We start from the raw sequence: 21,992 nt of genomic DNA on the forward strand, positions 1-21,992 counted from the left end.
CAAACAACCCTATATGTTTTAACAAATCTCTTTACCATTTGGATTTTGAACACAGTACAACGTTTTTAGGTAGAGCCCTGAAGAAGTCTCTTCGGAGACGAAACGCATTGGCTAAATGGCACAAGATTAATTGGTACAATGGATCTTATGAATATTGGATTTTAATGATTTCATCTATTTTTTCAATAAAGAAAATACCCCTAATCACAAAGAACAATTTGGATCGGACATTCTTCTTCAAATCAATGTGGACAATTTGATCTAATGTGAATTAAGAAAGCTACTGTAATCTGATGTGCGCTGACTCCATTCTCTGTTATTTAGATTTTTTGCGTTTTCCCAATAGAAAGTGTAGAGTGGTGCACTTTCTGGATTTCGGGCACCATCATCCAACTATCTAGCCATTTATAGTGTTAAGTGCGGGCCTCATTTCCTCAACCCTCTCTCTGTGTTTTCCTACCCACCAGAGTTATTCATTTTATTGCTACTCATGGTGTCCAAATCTTACTTACTTAAGAGAAAGGCCCCAGCTTCCTGTTTCTTATGATTATTGAATGTGCTTAGCTGCAAAAATGCGAGCAATTCATCAGACACTCTATTCATTCTCTGCTCTAGTGCGTGTTTCTGTCTAAAATGGAAACAAAAAGTTGCTTTCCAAGGGACATACTTTGCATCACTTCAGTAAGCAGCATGGGCCATATAATCAAGGATCGGTGATAACATTATCGCCGCTTTAGCGGCAGGAAACTGCCGCTAAAGCGGCGATAATGGGCTTCATAATATGCCGCAGAGAATTCTAATAGGAGGCCATGTTGACACCAGAACATGGGCTTCTATGGGAATTCTCAAGGGCATATTATCAAGCTCATTATCGCCGCTTTAGCGGCAGTTTCCTGCCGCTAAAGCGGCGATAATGTTACTGCCGTTCCTTGATAATATGGCCCCATATTCTCTCTCTCGCTGCCACAGGAGGAGGAATGTTGACCCAGAGACACTGGCGAAATTGCTGCTGGTGGTTCAACCTTTCAACATTCCATTTTATGTGGTTGAAAAGAAGTGGTGGACAGAGTAAACATGTTGCACATGTGATATTAGATGATTAAAGGTATCTACTGGGTTATCTGAATACACTCTGTGTAGTTAAAATATACACCATTATCTTTAACACGGCACACATGATGAAAAAAACATCGCCGTTGGATAATTTGAATTGCTTTAAAATCTTTTGTTGACATTACCTAGCAGTATTTAGGGCGAGCCAGGTATGTTAATTTAGATAATAACTTATATTATATGCCTCATATACTTAATATAGTAAATGTCAAATGTATTCTTGCATTTTGAACTGTCAAAGAAATAAATATTTTAAAAAAGCAACCGACATATACATCACATTACAAATGGCAAGAGGGCCTTTCTGAATCGAAGTATGACTGCTGACATGAAGTCCCAGTCAGGAGATAGGGCTTGTTACAAATCACATTTGTTTTCTGTGCTTGTACCAAAATAACCTGTATCAAGGACCACCTGGGGGTGCAAAATAGGAGAAAAAAGTCTGTTTTCCTGCTTTTGGCGTCCAATTAGTGTGCAATACATTACAACCATGAGTGCAACTTACACACATGTACCTAGTCATGAATTTCATTTATTGGCTTTTGATAAAAATACAGCTGTATACTTCCTTGTGGCATGTAAGCCCAGATGGTTTAGCCCTAGCTAGCTGCAAACATCTCTCACTGGCTTCTCTTCCAATCAAGGTCGATGAACAGGGATCAGCGAGTTTGATAACGAGATCCCATATTATTTACATATGCAATTAGGCAATTTAGTAGTGGACCGACGGTTAGAGATAGTGAAAGCAAGTGCAAACTTGCAAACTTTTTGTTCTTTCCAGGCATATTGAAAATACCCACCGCAGGCAACAATATTTCTTTTAATGGAAAAAATGCTGGTATGCGTTTTGTAGATGCACACTATCAAGTATTTGACTTTTACACAGTGCTCAACATCTTGTCTTGTGATAGATGTACTAGCGAATTTGTGTTAAAAAGTCTAATGGCAGCAGTTGACATATAGCAATTTCTGCTAAGGGAGCGTCATTGCAGCCCTGTGTTACAGTGAACAATACCTTTCACACCCTCGCCAATTAGGTTTTAAAGCCGCCTGTCTACGCCTGCTGTGTAAGAACAAAGCATAAACTAACCTCTGTGAAGCCACACCTCTGCTCTGATGACTTCCAGAGTAAAACATGCAGATCTGTGTACCGGTGACAAGAGCAGCTGTCTTTTGGCCCAGCCCAGGCTTCCAACGTGACTAAAAGTTGAAAGTACTGTCGAGGTGATCGATGAACGAGCGACATCTGCATCAAAGTCAAACCCTCGAGAGTACCGGTACTCTCCTTGTTCAAGGAAAAGTGCAGGTACTCAATGGTGGAAAATGAAAACGTGCCGGTACTCAGTACCTGTGAATACCGGCCCATTTAAAGCACTGATTGTTAGGTTAATCGCCACAGCTTGGTTTGTCTGCAGGATCGCGGTTTGTGTCCGGTCTGACTAGTGCCCGGTGGCGTATTCTTATCATGACTTTGGCAATAGAAGCTCAAAGACAAGAGAGATTGAGGACCAGATGTATCATAGTATTGCATTGTCTAGCGACACGCATGGTGTCGCAAGGGCAGAGCAATCCTTAAGTCAGAGTTACCAAGCAACACACGGCCACCTTGCGTGGCCTGCGTTGCTTGGTAAATCTGGAGTAACGCAAGGCAGCACGAGCCGCTGCCCTTCCTTACGCCGCCCTGGGAAGGCGTTCCATGGGTGCAGCGTGGGTGTTCCCACCCATCCAGCCATGCTTTTTGGCACACTCCCAGATTTACCAAGACTGGTAAACCTAGGAATGCATCTAAATCACCCACCTTCCCGTTAGAGGAGCAACGAGGAGAACTATCCTGTTTCCTCTCGTTTGCTCATGCTGTGTGCTGCAGAAAGAGGAATAAACCATAGAGGACTCTTTTTGTACAAGAAGGTCTCTCTCCCTGTTAGAAATGGGGGTCTCTAGTTGGCAATGGCTGGCCACTGTCCAAGTAGGGACCCTTCTTCCTAAGTCAGAGTAAGCAGCCTACACCCTTTGACAACCCCTGCTCAACCCTGTGGTAACGTAGCACGAGCAGCTAGGCTTATCTCAGAGGCAGTGTGTGAAGCATTTATGACCATACACAGTAATATAATGAGGAACACTACAAATGGACACCACTCAAGTAGTTATGAAAAATAGGTATTTTTATATAGACTTAATCACAAGACCAATAACAGTAAAAATCCACAATACTATAAAAATATAATTACTTTAGAAATGCTGCAAGGAAAAATAGTTCAGGATGCACAAAATGATGTTTAGTTCAAGGCAGTGGTCTCTGCGACCCTTTTACTCACAAAGTATCTGGTTCCTGGAGCAAAGCAACAAAAATGTCGCTAAGGAGTTGTAGCGAGAAATTTCCTCACGCTAACCAGCGATGCGTTGAATCCTTACCGCGAGGGGGGATGATGCGCTGGGTTGCGGGCAGGACAAAGCGACAAACTTCCTCACGCTAAGCCGGTGATGCGATGAAATCCTTGCCGCGAAGGGAGGATGATGCACCGAGCCTGTTGCGTGTGCGATCTTGCTGCGTTGACAAAGATGGCGCTCCGCGAGGGAGCGACGATCCGGATTCGATGCGGGGAAAATGGCGAACGCTCGGCGTCCGCGCTGCGATGATCCTGTTGCGATGATTTCAGATAGCGGGCGTTTTCAGGCCCGCAGACAGGTGCTGCGACGATCTTCGGGGTTAGCGAGCGCTCAGCGACAGCGGAGCGGCGATTTTTCTCACGCTCACCAGCTGCAGCGGCTCGCTAACGGAGGTTAGCGACGATTTTCAGCGCTCTCTTCTCAACAGTAGAAATAGAGGTCTTGGAACACCCAGGAGCCTCACCTGCAGATAGTAATCCTCGCTGGGAGGAAACAGGAGGCTGATGGTGGAGTCTGATGTGCCTGAGACTCCAGCAGGAGGCTAGCTCTCTCCTAGCCCTTGGGTAGTTGCTGTAGCAAAAGAAATAAAAGTCCAATCAAAGTTCCTTTCCTCTTCTTGAAGTCCAGTAGTAACAGCTGCAGGCCAGTCCCAGAAACAGCACACAAGGCACAAGGACAGTCCTTCTCTTGCAGATTCCTGTAGCCACACGGACAGAGGTTCTTCTTGTTATCCAGGAGCAATACAAATTGTAGGGGTTTGTGCACAAATATTTATACCCCCAAAGTCTTTGTTCTTAGGGGTCCCAAGCCTCTGAACCCAGCCAGAACCAGTTTTGCCCAGCCCTGGAGCACTTTGTTGATCAGGCTGCATCCTTCCTTTCAGAAAGAGGGGGTCTGCCTCAGACGCACAGTGGGAGGTGGAGCCAGCTTTCACCTTGCCAGGCACAGCCCTATTCAAGTGCAGGAGCTACCCCTCCCCTCACACCTAGGCAGGTCGCTCTATTCAACCCAGGTCTGACTCAGCCTGCCCTGTCCCTCCAAAACCAGACAGCCAATACACATAATAGCAGAGCAACTGGAAGGCTTAGGCAAGAAAGTACCTATACTCTAAAAGTGGTAGTTTCAAACACAGAATATAAAAATAACCTTCACTAAAAGATGTATTTTAATATTCTGAGCTCAGGCATACTAGATTCGTTTTCCTACCATGTTCTGTGGGTCAGTTAGGACTATAGGATGTAATAGCCCAGACCTCCCATTCTGGCCTATGGAGAACAGGTAGCCTTACAGTAGTGAAAAACGAAATTGGGTGTAATTCACTACTAGGACATGCTACATACAACAGGGCATGTCCTACCTTACACATACAATGCGCCCTATCATAAGGGGGGCTTACATGATGCCAAGGGAAGGTTTTAGGGGCTGGGAAGCGGGTGCACTTCACAGCCAAGATCGCAGTTCTGGACTGCACGCAGACACTGCAGTGGCAGGTCTGAGACACACTTTACAAGCTGCTTCTGTGGGTGGCACAAACCAGTGCTGCAGGCCCACCAGCAGCATTCGGTTTACCAGCCCTGGGCACACACCGGCCACGCGACTAGGGACTAACAGGTAAACTGAATAAGCCAATCATGGATGTACCAATTCATATGTCATCTTTACAAAGGGAGCATTCGCGCTGTGGCACTGAATGGCAGCGGCACAGCGCCCAGAGCATCTATAACCAGCAAAAACAGAGGAGACACAGCGAAAAAAGGAAGGGAGACTCACGCCAATGGTGCCAGGTCTAACACGCGTCCCCTCCAGCTGAAATGTGGGGAGAACTACCCACCCCCTTGGAAGTTCTCTTCACTAAGGCGGAAAAATCTGGACAGACCATCAGCATTGGCGTGTTCTGTACCAGGGCGATGTTCCACCGTAAAGTCCATACCCTGTAGGGAAATGGACCACCTTAACAACTTGGGATTCTCACCCCTCATCTGCATCAACCATCTGAGGGGCCTGTGGTCTGTCTGAACCCGGAAGTGAGTCCCAAAAAGGTATGGTCTCCGCTTCTTCAGTGCCCAGACCACAGCAAATGCCTCACGCTCAATTGCACTCCACTTCTGTTCCTGTGGAAGTAACCTCCTACTGATGAAGGCTACGGGTTGGTCTAGTCCCTCCTCATTCATCTGTGACAGAACAGCCCCCACCCCATGCTCTGAAGCATCTGTCTGGACAATAAATTCCTTAGCAAAGCTGGGCGCCAGGAGCACGGGCGCTGTACACATGGCAGTTTTGAGGGCATCGAAAGCTTTCTGACAGGTGTCAGTCCAGTTCACAATCTTGGGCTGCTTCTTGGAAGTCAGCTCAGTCAAGGGGGCAACGATGCTGCCATACCCCTTGACAAACCTCCTGTAATAACCCGTGAGTCCTAAGAAGGCCCTCACCTGGGTCTGGGTCCTTGGGGGCTCCCACGCCAGGATCGTTTCAATCGTGGGCTGTAGAGGTGCCACCTGGCCACTCCCTACCTGGTGTCCTAAGTACACCACCGAACCCTGCCCAATCTGGCACTTACTGGCCTTGATTGTGAGGCCTGCTCTGCGCAGCGCCATCAACACTTCCCGGAGGTGGTGTAAGTGGTCCTCCCACGAGGAACTGAATACTGCAATGTCATCCAGGTAGGCGATACTGAAATCCTCCAGCCCAGCCAACACCTGATTGACCAACCTCTGGAAGGTGGCAGGGGCATTCTTCATTCCAAAGGGCATCACACGGAACTGGTAGTGCCCGTCTGGGGTGGAGAATGCTGACCTCTCCTTTGCCCCATCAGTTAAGGCGATCTGCCAGTACCCAGACGTTAGATCAAACGTGCTGAGGTACCGGGCAGCCCCTAACCGATCTATGAGCTCATCAGCTCTGGGGATGGGGTGCGCGTCGGTCCTCGTGACCGAATTGAGACCTCGATATTCCACACAGAACCTAAGTTCTGGAGTGTCACCAGGCGCTGCAGCTTTTGGTACCAAGACCACGGGGCTAGACCAGGGGCTGCTAGAGGACTCAATCACCCCTAGAGCAAACATTTTGGAGACCTCCTCCTTGATGTAGGCCCTTACCCGGTCAGTCACTCGGTAAGCCTTGTGCTTGACAGGAGGACTGTCCCCGGTGTCCACCTCATGGACGCACCAGTCAGTGACACCAGGCACCAGGGAAAATAAATCAGGGAATTGCCCCAACAGCTGGCGGCAATCTAACTGTTGCTCAGGGGTCAGTGTGGTGGAGAGGACCACACCCTCCATTGACCCATCCTTTTCTCCTGCACACAGGAGGTCAGGAAGAGGCTCACTTTCCTCCTCCATCCCTGCATCTGTGGCAAGGAGCATGCCCACTTCAGACCTCTCAAAGTGGGGCTTCAGGCGATTCACATGCAGGACCCGCAGGGGGTTCCTGGGAGATTTAAAGTCCACCAAATAGGTAACTTGACTTTTGCGCTCCACCACCTCAAAGGGACCGGTCCACTTATCTTGGAGCGCACAAGGCTCCACTGGGGCCAGTACCCAAACCTTCTGACCAGGTTGAAATTCGACCAGAGTGGCATTCTGGTCGTGCCAACGTTTCATCTCCTCCTGGCTGGCTTCCAGATTTGCCTCAGCAATTTTTATGGAACGCCGAGTTTGGTTCCTGAAGGCCAGGATGTAGCTAAATACATCCTGGGGAGGTTTCCTGGGAGATTGCTCCCAGCCTTCCTTGACCAAACTCAGAGGTCCTCTTACCGGATGGCCATAGAGCAGTTCAAAGGGACTGAACCCTAAGGACTTCTGTGGCACTTCACGGTATGCAAACAACAGGCATGGCAAGAGGACGTCCCACTTACGCCTCAGGGGCTCTTCTAGGCCCATGATCATGCCCTTCAAGGTCCGGTTGAATCTCTCAACCAGACCGTTACCCTGGGGGTGGTAAGGAGTGGTGAACTTGTAAGTCACCCCACACTCCTTCCACAGGGACTTCATATACTGGGAGATGAAGTTGGTCCCCCTGTCGCTCACCACCTCTCTGGGGAACCCCACACGGGAGAAGATCCCCATCAGTGCACGTCCCACCACGGGGGCCGTCACTGTCCTGAGCGGGATGGCTTCAGGGTACCGGGTGGCATGGTCCACCAAGACCAGGATGTACCTGTTGCCCATGGCTGTCTTGGGGTCCAGAGGCCCCACAATGTCGATGCCCACTCGCTCGAATGGGGTGCTAACAACTGGGAAGGGTTGGAGTGGGGCTTTGATCTTCCCCCCACTCTTTCCACTTGCCTGGCAAGTCTCACAGGTCCTACAATACGTATCTGAACTCTTGCGCATCTGGGGCCAATAAAAGTGGGTGACCAGCCTTTCAAAGGTCTTAGTCTGCCCCAGATGTCCTGCCAATGGGATGTCATGAGCCAACCCCAGTAGGAAGGTTCTGAAGCACTCGGGTACCACCAGCACACGGGCTGACCCCGGTTCAGCAACCTTAGGCTCGCTATACAGGAGACTGTTCTCCCAATAAATCAGATGTGAACCGGACACATCACCTGCTGCCTGGGCTGCAGCCTGTTGCCGCATACCCTCAAGAGAGGGGCAAGTTCTCTGCTGTTCACAAAACTCCTCCCTGGTGGGCCCCCCTTCCTGCTGCCACTGGGTCAGCTCAGGCAGGTCCCCCAGGTCGGTACTCTGCTCCCCGGTAGGCTCCAGGGCATCCCCCTCCGGGTCTGCTCCCTCCTGGGCCGTGGGAACCAAGGGGGCCGGTTTCCCGCGCCCCCTGCCCCCTCCCTCTAAGGCAGGGACCTGGGCCATATTCTCAGGCTCCAGGTCTTTCTCAATACTCTCTTTGGCTGCCATGGACCGAGTGGTAGCACATGCCCACTCAGGCAGTCCCAACATTTGCAAGTGAGCTCTCTTCTCCACCGTAGCCCACGGGGAGTTCTCCAAATCATTGCCCAACAGACAGTCCACAGGCATGGCGGGCCTCACAGCCACCTGAAGAGTTCCTGAGACCCCCCCCCCCCCACTCAAAGGGAACCTGAGCCACCTCACAGTGGCTCTCTGTGTTGTCTGCAGACACTACTGGGTAGAATGCATGGGGTACAACCTGCTCTTTGGACACCAACCGGGAGCTGACAGCAGTTACACTGGCTCCTGTGTCCCTCAGAGCCTCCACTCTATGGCCATTGATGGTTACCCACTGCCGGTATTTTTTAGTGTTATCAGGCAGTGCAGGCTTAGGAACCATTTCAAAGTCTCCTAGTGAGACAAGGGTCAATTCTACGGGGTCCCACCCACCTTGGGCACCCATCTCCTCCTCCCCCAGGGCTACACTAGCAAGCTGGCGGGGCGGTGCACGGGGTGGTGCAGGAGTATCCCTTTGGAGACACTGGGGGTCAAAGTATCTGTGGCCCTCCTGGCCACACTTAAAACAAGTAGGGGGCCTCCTTGGAACAGGATTACCTGTTGGAGGCACTGGCTTCTTATCTGGGGGAGGCTGGGATACCACTGCCTGGTTCCCTTGGGAATTATCTTGGGGCCCTCGGTGGAACTCCCTTGGTTTACCCCTGTCCCCCCCACTTCTCTGCTGGGGACCCTGCCCACCTTTGGCGAAGTCTCCCACTGGACCCTTGCGAACCCGGGTGCTCACCCAGCGGTCCGCCTCCTCAGCAAGCTTCCTAGGGTTAGTCAGCTTGCAATCTATCAGATGCTGGCGTAGCTCAGGAAAACAGTTACTAGAAAAATGCTCCCATGCAATCAAGTCATACAGTTGCTCAAAAGTTTCTACTTTGCTGCCTTTTACCCAGCGCTCCATTGCTCTGCCAAAAAAAGACACATATTCTACCCACGTGGTACCCTCTATCTTCTTGCAAGTTCTAAATCTCTGCCTGTACATTTCGGGGGTCAAACCATAGCGGGTAATCAAAGCTTCCTTCATGTGGGCATAAATCATTCTGCTTTCTGGGGGTAGGTCCAACAAGGTATCCCTCCCCTCACTCACAAAGCGTCCCCACAACCCCGCTCCCCAATCCTTCTCAGGGACCCGGTGGGACACCATAGCTAATTCATAAGCGGCAAACCATTGCCCAATATCCTCACTTTTATGAAAATCCTTAATAACCTCTTTAGGTATATACACTCTACTGTCATTATGCACTACCGGTATGCTGCCACCAGAGGGGGAGATCTCAATACTCTTGGCCTTAATCTCCAACTCCCTCAAAATTCTCTCATGTTCAAATTTCATCTTCATTATCTCAACTTCCAACTTCTTATTCTCTAGGTCTCTCTGACCATCCAATTTAAGCTTAGCCATCTCCATATTATGCCGCCTATCTCTCTCCCTGTCCTCCATCTCTTCTGGAGTCAGGCCCCTTGAGGACACACTAGTGCCCGGGCTGGAAACTGCTTTGTCCCCTACCAAATCTACAATTTCGTCCTGCCGCTCTCCTGCATCCTCTCCTCCCTCCACAGGCTCTTCTACATTCTTTGGGCATCCCTGTCTTCTAACCAGGCCTTCAGCGCCTTGTAATACTCTTCCCTTTTAGTGAGACCTGTGATAGGGACTGTGAAGCGTTTGCAAAAATATTTGAGCTGCTTGGCATTGTAGGTGTCTAATTTCTCTTCTTCCCAGGAGAGATCCTCAGAGGCATTGGATCTGGGCTTGGCCATTGTAATAATAACTGGCAATATCGATCAAAAATAGAATCAAAAATCTCAAAAACGTACGTGGTTGTGTTATGGTCTGCACTCACTAGTAGTGTACACTATAATTACTGTATGCAATCATAAATGCAAGTCCAGATCCTCACCGCTGACCACCAATGTTAGAAATGGGGGTCTCTAGTTGGCAATGGCTGGCCACTGTCCAAGTAGGGACCCTTCTTTCTAAGTCAGAGTAAGCAGCCTACACCCTTTGACAACCCCTGCTCAACCCTGTGGTAACGTAGCACGAGCAGCTAGGCTTATCTCAGAGGCAGTGTGTGAAGCATTTATGACCATACACAGTAATATAATGAGGAACACTACAAATGGACACCACTCAAGTAGTTATGAAAAATAGGTATTTTTATATAGACTTAATCACAAGACCAATAACAGTAAAAATCCACAATACTATAAAAATATAATTACTTTAGAAATGCTGCAAGGAAAAATAGTTCAGGATGCACAAAATGATGTTTAGTTCAAGGCAGTGGTCTCTGCGACCCTTTTACTCACAAAGTATCTGGTTCCTGGAGCAAAGCAACAAAAATGTCGCTAAGGAGTTGTAGCGAGAAATTTCCTCACGCTAACCAGCGATGCGTTGAATCCTTACCGCGAGGGGGTATGATGCGCTGGGTTGCGAGCAGGACAAAGCGACAAACTTCCTCACGCTAAGCCGGTGATGCGATGAAATCCTTGCCGCGAAGGGAGGATGATGCACCGAGCCTGTTGCGTGTGCGATGTTGCTGCGTTGACAAAGATGGCACTCCGCGAGGGAGCGACGATCCGGATTCGATGCGGGGAAAATGGCGAACGCTCGGCGTCCGCGCTGCGATGATCCTGTTGCGATGATTTCAGATAGCGGGCGTTTTCAGGCCCGCAGACAGGTGCTGCGACGATCTTCGGGGTTAGCGAGTGCTCGGCGACAGCGGAGCGGCGATTTTTCTCACGCTCACCAGCTGCAGCGGCTCGCTAACGGAGGTTAGCGACGATTTCCAGCGCTCTCTTCTCAACAGTAGAAATAGAGGTCCTGGAACACCCAGGAGCCTCACCTGCAGATAGTAATCCTCGCTGGGAGGAAACAGGAGGCTGATGGTGGAGTCTGATGTGCCTGAGACTCCAGCAGGAGGCTAGCTCTCTCCTAGCCCTTGGGTAGTTGCTGTAGCAAAAGAAATAAAAGTCCAATCAAAGTTCCTTTCCTCTTCTTGAAGTCCAGTAGTAACAGCTGCAGGCTAGTCCCAGAAACAGCACACAAGGCACAAGGACAGTCCTTCTCTTGCTGATTCCTGTAGACACACGGACAGAGGTTCTTCTTGTTATCCAGGAGCAATACAAATTGTAGGGGTTTGTGCACAAATATTTATACCCCCAAAGTCTTTGTTCTTAGGGGTCCCAAGCCTCTGAACCCAGCCAGAACCAGTTTTGCCCAGCCCTGGAGCACTTTGTTGATCAGGCTGCATCCTTCCTTTCAGAAAGAGGGGGTCTGCCTCAGACGCACAGTGGGAGGTGGAGCCAGCTTTCACCTTGCCAGGCACAGCCCTATTCAAGTGCAGGAGCTACCCCTCCCCTCACACCTAGGCAGGTCGCTCTATTCAACCCAGGTCTGACTCAGCCTGCCCTGTCCCTCCAAAACCAGACAGCCAATACACATAATAGCAGAGCAACTGGAAGGCTTAGGCAAGAAAGTACCTATACTCTAAAAGTGGTAGTTTCAAACACAGAATATAAAAATAACCTTCACTAAAAGATGTATTTTAATATTCTGAGCTCAGGCATACTAGATTCGTTTTCCTACCATGTTCTGTGGGTCAGTTAGGACTATAGGATGTAATAGCCCAGACCTCCCATTCTGGTCTATGGAGAACAGGTAGCCTTACAGTAGTGAAAAACGAAATTGGGTGTAATTCACTACTAGGACATGCTACATACAACAGGGCATGTCCTACCTTACACATACAATGCGCCCTATCATAAGGGGGGCTTACATGATGCCAAGGGAAGGTTTTAAGGGCTGGGAAGCGGGTGCACTTCACAGCCAAGATGGCAGTTCTGGACTGCACGCAGACACTGCAGTGGCAGGTCTGAGACACACTTTACAAGCTGCTTCTGTGGGTGGCGCAAACCAGTGCTGCAGGCCCACCAGCAGCATTCGGTTTACCAGCCCTGGGCACACACCGGCCACGCTACTAGGGACTAACAGGTAAACTGAATAAGCCAATCATGGATGTACCAATTCATATGTCATCTTTACAAAGGGAGCATTCGCGCTGTGGCACTGAATGGCAGCGGCACAGCGCCCAGAGCATCTTTAACCAGCAAAAACAGAGGAGACACAGCGAAAAAAGGAAGGGAGACTCACGCCAATGGTGCCAGGTCTAACACTCCCTGAACAACAATATTCTTCTTGAAAAGCAGGCACCCTTGCACCATGGAGCAGGGGTGCCTGCGTTGGTGATAGGTGGCAGATTGTGCACAGGCAGAGAGCAGGAAAGTGCTCATACACTGGTAAATATTTCACATTCCTGCTCGCTCCCTTTCACGCAGCGCACCAAGTTGTCTTGCTGCGTTGTGTGAAAGATTGATGAATCTGCCCCGTATACTCGCTGCTTTCCACCCCGCCCAAGGATCTTCCTATAGTGCAGAAGTTTACCCATGATTGGCCAGACTGTCTCAGGGGAAATCTCTCCATTATGACCTGCTTCAAGATAAGAGCAATGGCCTAAACAGTATCATTGTTATGGAAAGTACTGTTATAATTTGTTGTTCTTTATTCCCTTTCTTTCCAGCGCCTCACCCTCCCCTTTTTCTCCCTGTCCCTCATACTTCCAGGTTTTTCTAGGCTTTTCTCTGTTTCAAATGTTGACTGCCCGTGGTCCATGAAGGGGTCCCTCAGAAGAGGGCGGCCGCCTTAGTGCCACATGAGGGCACACAAGTCAGTCCAGTTGTTAGGAGACCCCCCTAGGGGTCCGCGTGCTGCGTCATTTCCTGTACGGGGGTGGGTGGGGGATGCGGTATAAGGGCCTCTCCCCGCCCACCTGGCGGTCGCTTTGTGGGTGCCCTTGACACCGTTTCCCTCCCTACCGCTTACCTGGCATATGTGCAGGGTTTGGGGTGGGAGATGTGTTCTAGCGTGTTATTTTGTGTTGCAGGCGGAGTTACAGGGCAATCCAGAGGCAGAAAGGTACTCAGGGGTACCCTCTTCAGGAGCACAAAGGGTGCAAATGCCAAATATCCCCAGGAAGTCCTCGCGCTGGACCCTGGAGGAGCGACGGCGCCCACTAGTCCTACGGGTGGTTGTAAGCCTGAGCAACCGCGTGTTGCCTGGAATGCTTCGCCCCCTCGGGCGTGCGTAAGGGGGTGGACTGGCGGTCCACTGGTAGAAGGGGTTACCCCCTCCCCCAAAATTGGTAAGCACCAATTGGCTAAAGCCACTGTGTAATTTGACTAATCAGGCGGGCAGGCGGCGGAGGGGCTGCCTACCCTTATTTCGCCTGTTGATAACCCACTATGTTTGGCATATGTGTTATGCAAATAAACCTGCAGCAAGTTTCTCCACAAACAATGTGTTGTGTGATTTATTTCATAATGATATTGCTGTATGTGGGATGGGGAGTGTTGCTGATATTGGCACTATGTCGATTGCTTCCTGTTCTGAGCAGGCGTATCTCTGCTGATGGAGTGCACGTAATGATAGCTGGGCCAGCTCTAAGGCGCGTGAGTGGTGGCGTTTTGTTGGTGATGTGCACTCTTATTCTAAATAAAGAATGCACTTACCTCAAGAAGCCTCGCCTTATCTGTGACGAAGAGTGAAGGACTTAATGCAGTGAGAGGACAGAAGTCTGCACCATCACCCTCACTATTTGACCTGGCTTTGTTGTGTGCGACATCTGTTCCTGTGGTGATGGTCACCGCAGCGGTTGGGTATCTTCCAAGCTGCTCACCATATAGACACTGCTCCATATGTATGACTGCACCTTGTGTCCAGCTCTATTGCCACTACCTTATACTGCTTGACTGATGTGTGGGAACCCAGGCTGCCTCTGCAGGGGTCTAGAACCTTTCCAGTAGCAAGAGCGACTTCTCACCTATGAAAACCATCTTGAACCACTGCCTAACGTATGGATCTGATAACGACACAAAAAGTCCAAGTCACTTACATGCTACCCCTAGAGCGCCCACTCCCGCCGCAGCTAGCACACATCATTAATGATAGAAGAGCTGAATTGGGGAAGGTTTAACTGTGTGGGTCCCAAAGACTAGTTTTGTCCCTTTACTCTCCTTTTAGAATCACCTGTGAGACTCGAGGGGCTTATTTACAAGCCCCTTGCGCCGCTAGTGCATCACTTTTAATATGGGAAACAGTGACGTACCGGCGGCACAAGGGGCTTGGAAATAATCTCCCGAGTGTCTGATTGAGTTTGAAGTTTTTTATCATGCTGTACATGGGGTAACACTTCCTTCATTATAGCCCCAAATACGTCCATTGTGTGGCTAATTGCCTTAAGGTCCATTGGTTGATGTCTAGAAACTGGCTCTGCCTTCATGATTCAAGATTAATAATAGATATATGCAGGTTTCATAGTGCTGTGCAACTGAACATATCACTGTGGCCCCCCCGACATCTGTGAGAACATCTGAGCCAAAGACGAAACACAAATTAATGACTGAAGAAATTGTTTTAGGATGTCAAATAGTATTAAGGAACAAAAGAGAGAAGAGGAAGAAAGAAAGGAAAGAAAAAAGGAAAAGACAGAATTAGAGAAAGAAGGAAAGAAAGAAAAAGAACAAGGGAGAAGGAAAATAAAAAAAGGAACAAAGGAAAGGAGGAGAGGGAAGAGGTGCAGGGGAATTAATAGTAGAAGACTGGAAAAGGGAAGGATTGGAACAAAATCTGGAAGGTAAAGAAAAGAACAAAACAGAGAAGAGGAAGAAAGAAAGCAAAGAAAAAAGGAAAAGACAGAATTAGAGAAAGAAGGGAAGAAAGAAAAAGAACAAGGGAGAAGGAAAATAAAAAAAGGAACAAAGGAAAGGAGGAGAGGGAAGAGGTGCAGGGGAATTAATAGTAGAAGACTGGAAAAGGGAAGGATTGGAACAAAATCTGGAAGGTAAAGAAAAGAACAAAACAGAGAAGAGGAAGAAAGAAAATAAAGAAAAAATGAAAAGACAGAATTAGAGAAAGAAGGGAAGAAAGAAAAAGAACAAGGGAGAAGGAAAATAAAAAAAGGAACAAAGGAAAGGAGGAGAGGGAAGAGGTGCAGGGGAATTAATAGTAGAAGACTGGAAAAGGGAAGGACTGGAACAAAATCTGGAAGGTAAAGAAAAGAACAAAACAGAGAAGAGGAAGAAAGAAAATAAAGAAAAAATGAAAAGACAGAATTAGAGAAAGAAGGGAAGAAAGAAAAAGAACAACGGAGAAGGAAAATAAAAAAAAGAACAAAGGAAAGGAGGAGAGGGAAGAGGTGCAGGGGAATTAATAGTAGAAGACTGGAAAAAGGGAAGGATTGGAAGAAACTCTGGAAGGTAAAGAAAAGATAAAAAAAAAGGAGGGGAAGGAAGAAGAAAGGAAAAAGGAGTGAAGGAAAGTAAAAACAGAACAAATCAGAAAAGAAATCGAAAAACAGCAGGACCAGGAAAAGCGAACAAAGGAGAGAAGAGGAAAATTAAACAGGAGACAGAGAGGAAAGAAAGGATCAGATGTGAGCAAAAGATGGAAGTGTAAATATAGAACAAAATAAATAAAGTAAAAATGGGAGAAAAAGAACAAAAAGAGAAACCATAAGAGAAAGAAAAAACAGCAACAAAGAAAGAGAGAAGAAACAAGAAGAACCGAATCAAAAAAGAGGTAGGAAGTTTTAAATATAGTCCATCTCTCATTCAAATTTTTTACAGCCATTGCCTTTGAGGGAATAAAGGGGCATATTAGCAAGGGCTTCATCGCCGCTTTAGCGGCACTTTTTGCCGCCAAAGCAGCAATTTTTTTATCGCCCTATCATTAAGCTGTCGCTAACAGCAGTTAGCGACAGCTTTCAGGCGATAGCGACAGGTTTGGGGCCCGCTTTGCATGTCAGCGATATTTATCGCTAATTACATGCAAAGTGGGCGTACCCAAACTGTTAGCGACTGAAAGCAGTCGCTAACACAGCTATCGCCTATTACCAACGCAGGCGAAGCGATAAAAAAAATCACGCTAAGCGCGATTATCGCTGGTATTTAACACCTGCTGGAAACCTGACTTACCTGTATTACTCAATGGGAGGTGGATCTTCAGGCTAAGTCCACCATGGCGTTAATGTGTGAATATCGATGGATTTCCAGCGATATTCAGGCATTTTGCCGCTATCGCCGGATATTTCAGCACAGTGGAGATAAACGTTGCTGATAGCATGTTTTCTCCACTAAAATATCCAGCGATAGGCAGCGATAAAAATAAACGCGCTAAGCGCGTTTTGCGATAAATATCGCATGTTCTTGCTAATATGCCCCAAAGTTCTCACGTGAGACTCATCATCATGGATGCCATATCGTGTTTTTTGGGGTGAAGGTTTTCAAACTGTGTGTTGTAATGGAAAGAGTCTATTTAATGTTTATTTAAGATGTCTTATCAAAGAGCAGTGTGGCATTGTTTATTTAAGAAGAGGGCGGGCTGGATTGTGCTCCTGCACAGTCGTCTTTCCCAGCTTCACAGCTGTATGTTCCCAGACTACAGTGCAGGGCCAGACTGGGAACCCAAAGCAGCCCTGGCAAATTTTTATCAGACCAGCCCCATACGGTGCATACCAAGCGAGCGCAGCAAGCTAGCCTGACCACTACAAAATGGTTCGGGGAAAGGGGTATCCATCCAAGAAACTTTGGGGAAAAATGGTGCATTCTACAGCACATTTTTCAAAATATATTTAATTGTATTAGTTTTTAAAGCATAGTAAATGATGACCTTACAGTGCACCAGGATATGACAATCTTTATTGGAGCTCTTCAATTATTTCCTCACTATCACCAACAGTGCCTCTCATCTCTCCACAGCCCCTCTCTCATATGTATTTCATTTGTTTTATAGTGCCTCTCCTACCAGTCTAGGGTGTCAGGGCATTTTACATCACACACACATACGGGGACAATGAATCATACACGTGTAAATCAGTGTATAGAAAGTATTAGATATGACAAAAGGGTCTACAAGGTGAAGGATTCACATGTCATCCATTCTGGTAGGCATGTTTAGGAGTGCTTGGTCTGGGGAAGCACAAACTCAGGATTCAAAAAGTAACACAGTTGTTGGGTTTACTAATAAGAATGTATTTCTGCCTGAACAACCCATTTTAGCAGCATTATGATAATGAAAGACTGGGAAAAAGCATAACTTTCTAACCTAGATTACGATTGTAACTTATGAACTGTACAGTAACAAAAGGATCTCTGTGAGAAAACAGTAACCCACATAAAATATTGTTCTGTGATCTGTATAGTACACTCTTTTTGCGGCAGGCATATTAACCTTCTGCGCTAACTTAAATGAGTCAAAACTACCACTAGACAAAACTCCGATCTCTCTCCAGCAGGTACATTAACCATCAGAGTTATCTTGGCACTTTTATTGTTAAACTGAAAATTGTTGGATATACAAGGAACTCTGCAGTGCTTTCAAAACTGCTGCAAACCCCGCCCCAGTAACAAAAGCGCTCCCATCCTTCCAGCCTCCAGGAGGAATCGCCCAATGCCCGGTATGGTCAGTCCAGCCTTGCTGGAGTGACAAGCAGTGAACTACTTCAAAACACTTGGAGGCATATTATCAAGACAGGCGATAAAATTATCGCAGCTTTAGCGGCAGAAAACTGCAGCTAAAACGGCGATAATGGGCTTGACAATATGCTCTATGGAATTCCAATTGAAGCCCATGTTAGATGTGAAGGACATCTAACCTGTCTTGATAATATGCCCCTAAGATGGGCTTGATGTCCTTCCGGGGCAGCGCTGCCTACGCATTCTCTGACCCCAGTGGCTCTCACTCCTTTGTAGGCTGTTTCATTGGAAGATCCTTCCACACCCAATAAAGTTCCTGCTCCGCTTTCCTTCTGGTAGGGAATGGCTAATGAGGGAGACTGTCAGACAACAAATAAGACCGTTTTATTTACATATTTGCCATTTGTACTGGTAACCTTGCAGTGAGAAATGTTGTTTAAAATGAAGGCAGCTTCATTGATTTCAGTACAATCCGTTTTATGAACTCCAATGTAATACATTTATTACCCTTCTTGCCAATATTGAATTACTAATCTCTCCTTGTAGGTCATTACACTTTTCTGCACTTCTTAAAGAGGGCTTTTAGTTATTTTGTCATACCGCGGCGACAGTGGCCCTACCACCACCTTCCCTGAATGAGGCTCGTGAGCTAAACATGCCTTGGAGACACTGAGTCAAGCTTTTTGAATCATATTTGTTTGCAATTGGTGGGGAGAAGTGTTCCACCCTGAGGAGGCCGCACAGTTTACTTCATAATATGGGTGTGGCGGGTAGGAGAGTGCATGAGGGCTGCCAGGGCCCCCAGAGGTGAAAGGGCGGAGGAAGAAGGCACTGATGTCTTTCAGACAACCTTAAAAAAAGGGCGGAGTTCATGAGTGTTGTTTGGGAGGCAATTGGCCAAAAATGGAAAGGTTTACCTTTATAGGGTTGTTTGAAAATGGTTCTCCAAAACTGGCGAGTTTTGTGAATCTCTAATCAGATGACTTCTATTAATTCCTACATCCTGGAGCAACTCTTAGTAAAATATCCAAATATAACAGAGGCCAGTGATTTAGCTGAAGGAGTTGGATACATGGCCAACTGTGTTAAATAAACAAGGCTACCTCCTGAACGACAACCTTATGTCTGTACAAGTTTAGGTCAGCTTTACTCCTATACACCGGCGCCGGGGTGCCGCCTGGGGCACTGTTCATGCTTTATAAATTGACTTTCATTCATTCATTCATTATGTGATTAAGGATGATACCAAGGAAGAACCAATAGCACATACTTATGAAGGACCCTTGACAAAAACCAGGGTAACCAACAATAACTTGAAACTTAAATGTTGCCCTTGGTAATTCTGAATAAATTGCCAACAATGTATTTTGTTTGGCAGTAATTGCTACCTGTGGGAAGTGTGGTAGAAAATGCCTTTTTTATTCCGTGTCTAAGGAGATAACTACCAAGTGAGGGATTCAAATTGAACCCTTAGAAGAAAGCTTGAGTGCAAAGGGTATTTAAATTAAAAGTAATTATGGGAATATAATCTTACAAAATTGTGATCTAACGTTAAATGGTAGGGCATTAGTCGTCCTGGTGGACTCATGTTCGTGTTCTCCGTTCACCTTTATCTGTAACAATTCTTTTAAAAAGACATTCCCATGTGTAAGATGTTTCTATGGCGTGTGTCCTGGTTCTAAGCAATATAATAAAAAGAATTAAAAAAAAAAAAAGACATTCCCCAAGAGGTGACGTGTCCTTGCCTACATTGATATCAGACCGGGTGGGCATGGGAGAGATCCCATTCTGCAGGAAGCCATGTTTGTCATGGGCAAATCCTTCAGTGGGAGATCCACCGTGGGGTAAGGGTACATCTTTAAAAAAGGATTCTAGCCCACTCTGATGCAGGCATCAAAAGGAGCTCGGCGTTAAGCTTGATGCCGATAAACTGGACCCGGTTTGGCTGGTGGAGATACCCTTATCCAATGCTGACATTTGCGTAGCATATCCTGAGAGTTTCTCTAAAAATCCCAGGTATTCAAGAATTGTGAACACCGCATAAATTTAAGAGAAGGAACAGTCCCTGTAGCTCGCATAGTCCATCCTATACACCATATACTTGGAGAACTCTTAAAGATGCAATCAAAAACAATCACGCAGGCAACGATTGAGAACCAAGCATGTTCATAGTGGTGTTTTTGGCTAAGAAGACGTTGTATCAGATTTCCGCATGTGTGTCAAGTGGAGGGGCTTGAACTCTTGCATTTTGGTGCCTTTCCAATGTGGCGGAAATGCTGAGTACGGTTTGTATTGTTGAATATTTAGTGTGATAAACTTGTCCTCATCCTACCTCACCTCTTTTATTACCACCTTAGGTTCTTTTAGGCCCATTTTGGATTGACTTCCGCTGCAGTCGTTTTCCAGTGCATCACATAGAAAATTCTGGAAAGTTTTTTCTAACATATAGATTTTTTAAGACAATATCCTATAGTGGGGTACAGCCACATGAAAGCCTCCTAAAGGAGGGTCTGAATAGGTGAAGGATGGAGATCTCACAATAAAGCGGGATAAACGCCATATTGTGGTGGATTCTGATCTGGGCCACACCATAGCCAAGGATAGCACTAGACCAAACGTTGATTTCTTGGAGGGAATTTGGGGCCATATTAGTAAGGGCAGTATCGCCGCTTTAGCCGCACTTTTTGCCGATAAAGCGGCGATATTTTTATCACCCTATTAGCAAGCTGTCGCTAACAACTGTTAGCGACAGCTTAATGGCGATAGCAGCCGTTATTTTACCGCTTTGCATGTCAGCGATATTTATCGCTAATGACATGCAAAGTGGCCGTTCCTCACTAAAAGTAATAGGAAGAAGTCGCTAACACAACTTCTCCCTATTAGCAATACCCGCGAAGCGATAAAAAAACTCACGCTAACCGCGATTATCTCTGGATTTTAACACCTGCTAAAATCCTGACTTAGCCATTGTTTTCTATGGGAGGTGGATTCTACGGCTGAATCCTCACCTGCCTATTAGCGACCTTTTCCTTAGCGATGGGAATTCATCGCTGGTATTCCCGCGTTATTGATGGAGAATCGCCGCTATCGCTGGTTTATTATCGCCTTGGAGATAAACGTTGATAATAACGTGTTATCTCCGCGATCTAAACCAGCGATAGCCAGCGATAAAAAATACAGCGCTAAGCTCGCTTTGCGATGATTTTCGCACGTCCTTGCTAATATGGCCCTTATGGTCATATCCAAAATGGAGTAATAAATGGAGACCTCCTTAGAAGAGATGAGCAGCAGGTTCTAGAACGGGCAGTTATTGTCTCCTTTGAGGATAAGGCTCCATGGTGAGGCTATTGGTGCGTGTGAAAACATGGGGCCCGATTCACAAAGGTGAACTGAGACGAAAGTGTAACTCTACGACTTTCGGTATTCTCAAAGGGCATTTAGAAGTCGTAAAGTTAGACTTTCATCGCAGTTTACCTTCGTGAATCGGCCCTTCAGGTATTGTGCCAATAACCTCTTTAACATCATTAGGTGGGAGCAGGAAGTGGAATGGCTGGACCAAAGTGTGAGAGGTGCTATAATTAGAGTCTTGAAAGTGAACCTTGTAGTCCTGGCACATCAGATCCTGAAGGAAAAGGTCCTTTGATCGTCCCAGAGGCTCCATCGAAGGTGTGCAAGGCGCAGAGAAGGTAAACGAAGGGCTCAAGCTGAGAACCCCAGGAGTCAGAAGATTCTTTCAAGAGCTGGGTGAGCCTTCTTAGAGAGATACTGATGAGGGCTGCGGCCAAATGAACCCGTAGGCCGGGGGGGCGCTAATGGTTGAGACTTTGGTTTATACTTAACTATTGCGTGATAAATTACTCTTTTTTGATCAACGATCTGTGGGGGGAATGTACTTTCAGTGCTTTCCCCACTTGCCCCTACTCCTTCTGCACCATTTCTGGTTCCACAGATCTGTCTCTGAAGTTCTGGACTTCTGGATTTGAGATACCTGATTATCCATTGTTTGGATCAGTTCTGCGCCTTGTGTTGATGGTTCATAGGGGCTTATTTACAAGC

At 47.1% G+C, this 21,992-nt stretch overlaps 1 protein-coding gene across 1 annotated transcript in view; it reads left to right on the forward strand.

Annotated features, from left to right (window-relative positions):
• Positions 1-21,992, forward strand: part of LOC146783519 (phospholipase A2, minor isoenzyme-like) — a 50,519-nt gene that overhangs the window by 22,144 nt on the left and 6,383 nt on the right. The gene's annotated exons all lie outside the window — the stretch shown is intronic.

This window comes from Triturus cristatus, chromosome 11 (genome assembly GCF_964204655.1).
Source record: "Triturus cristatus chromosome 11, aTriCri1.1, whole genome shotgun sequence".
Classification (NCBI taxonomy): Eukaryota; Metazoa; Chordata; class Amphibia; order Caudata; family Salamandridae; genus Triturus; species Triturus cristatus.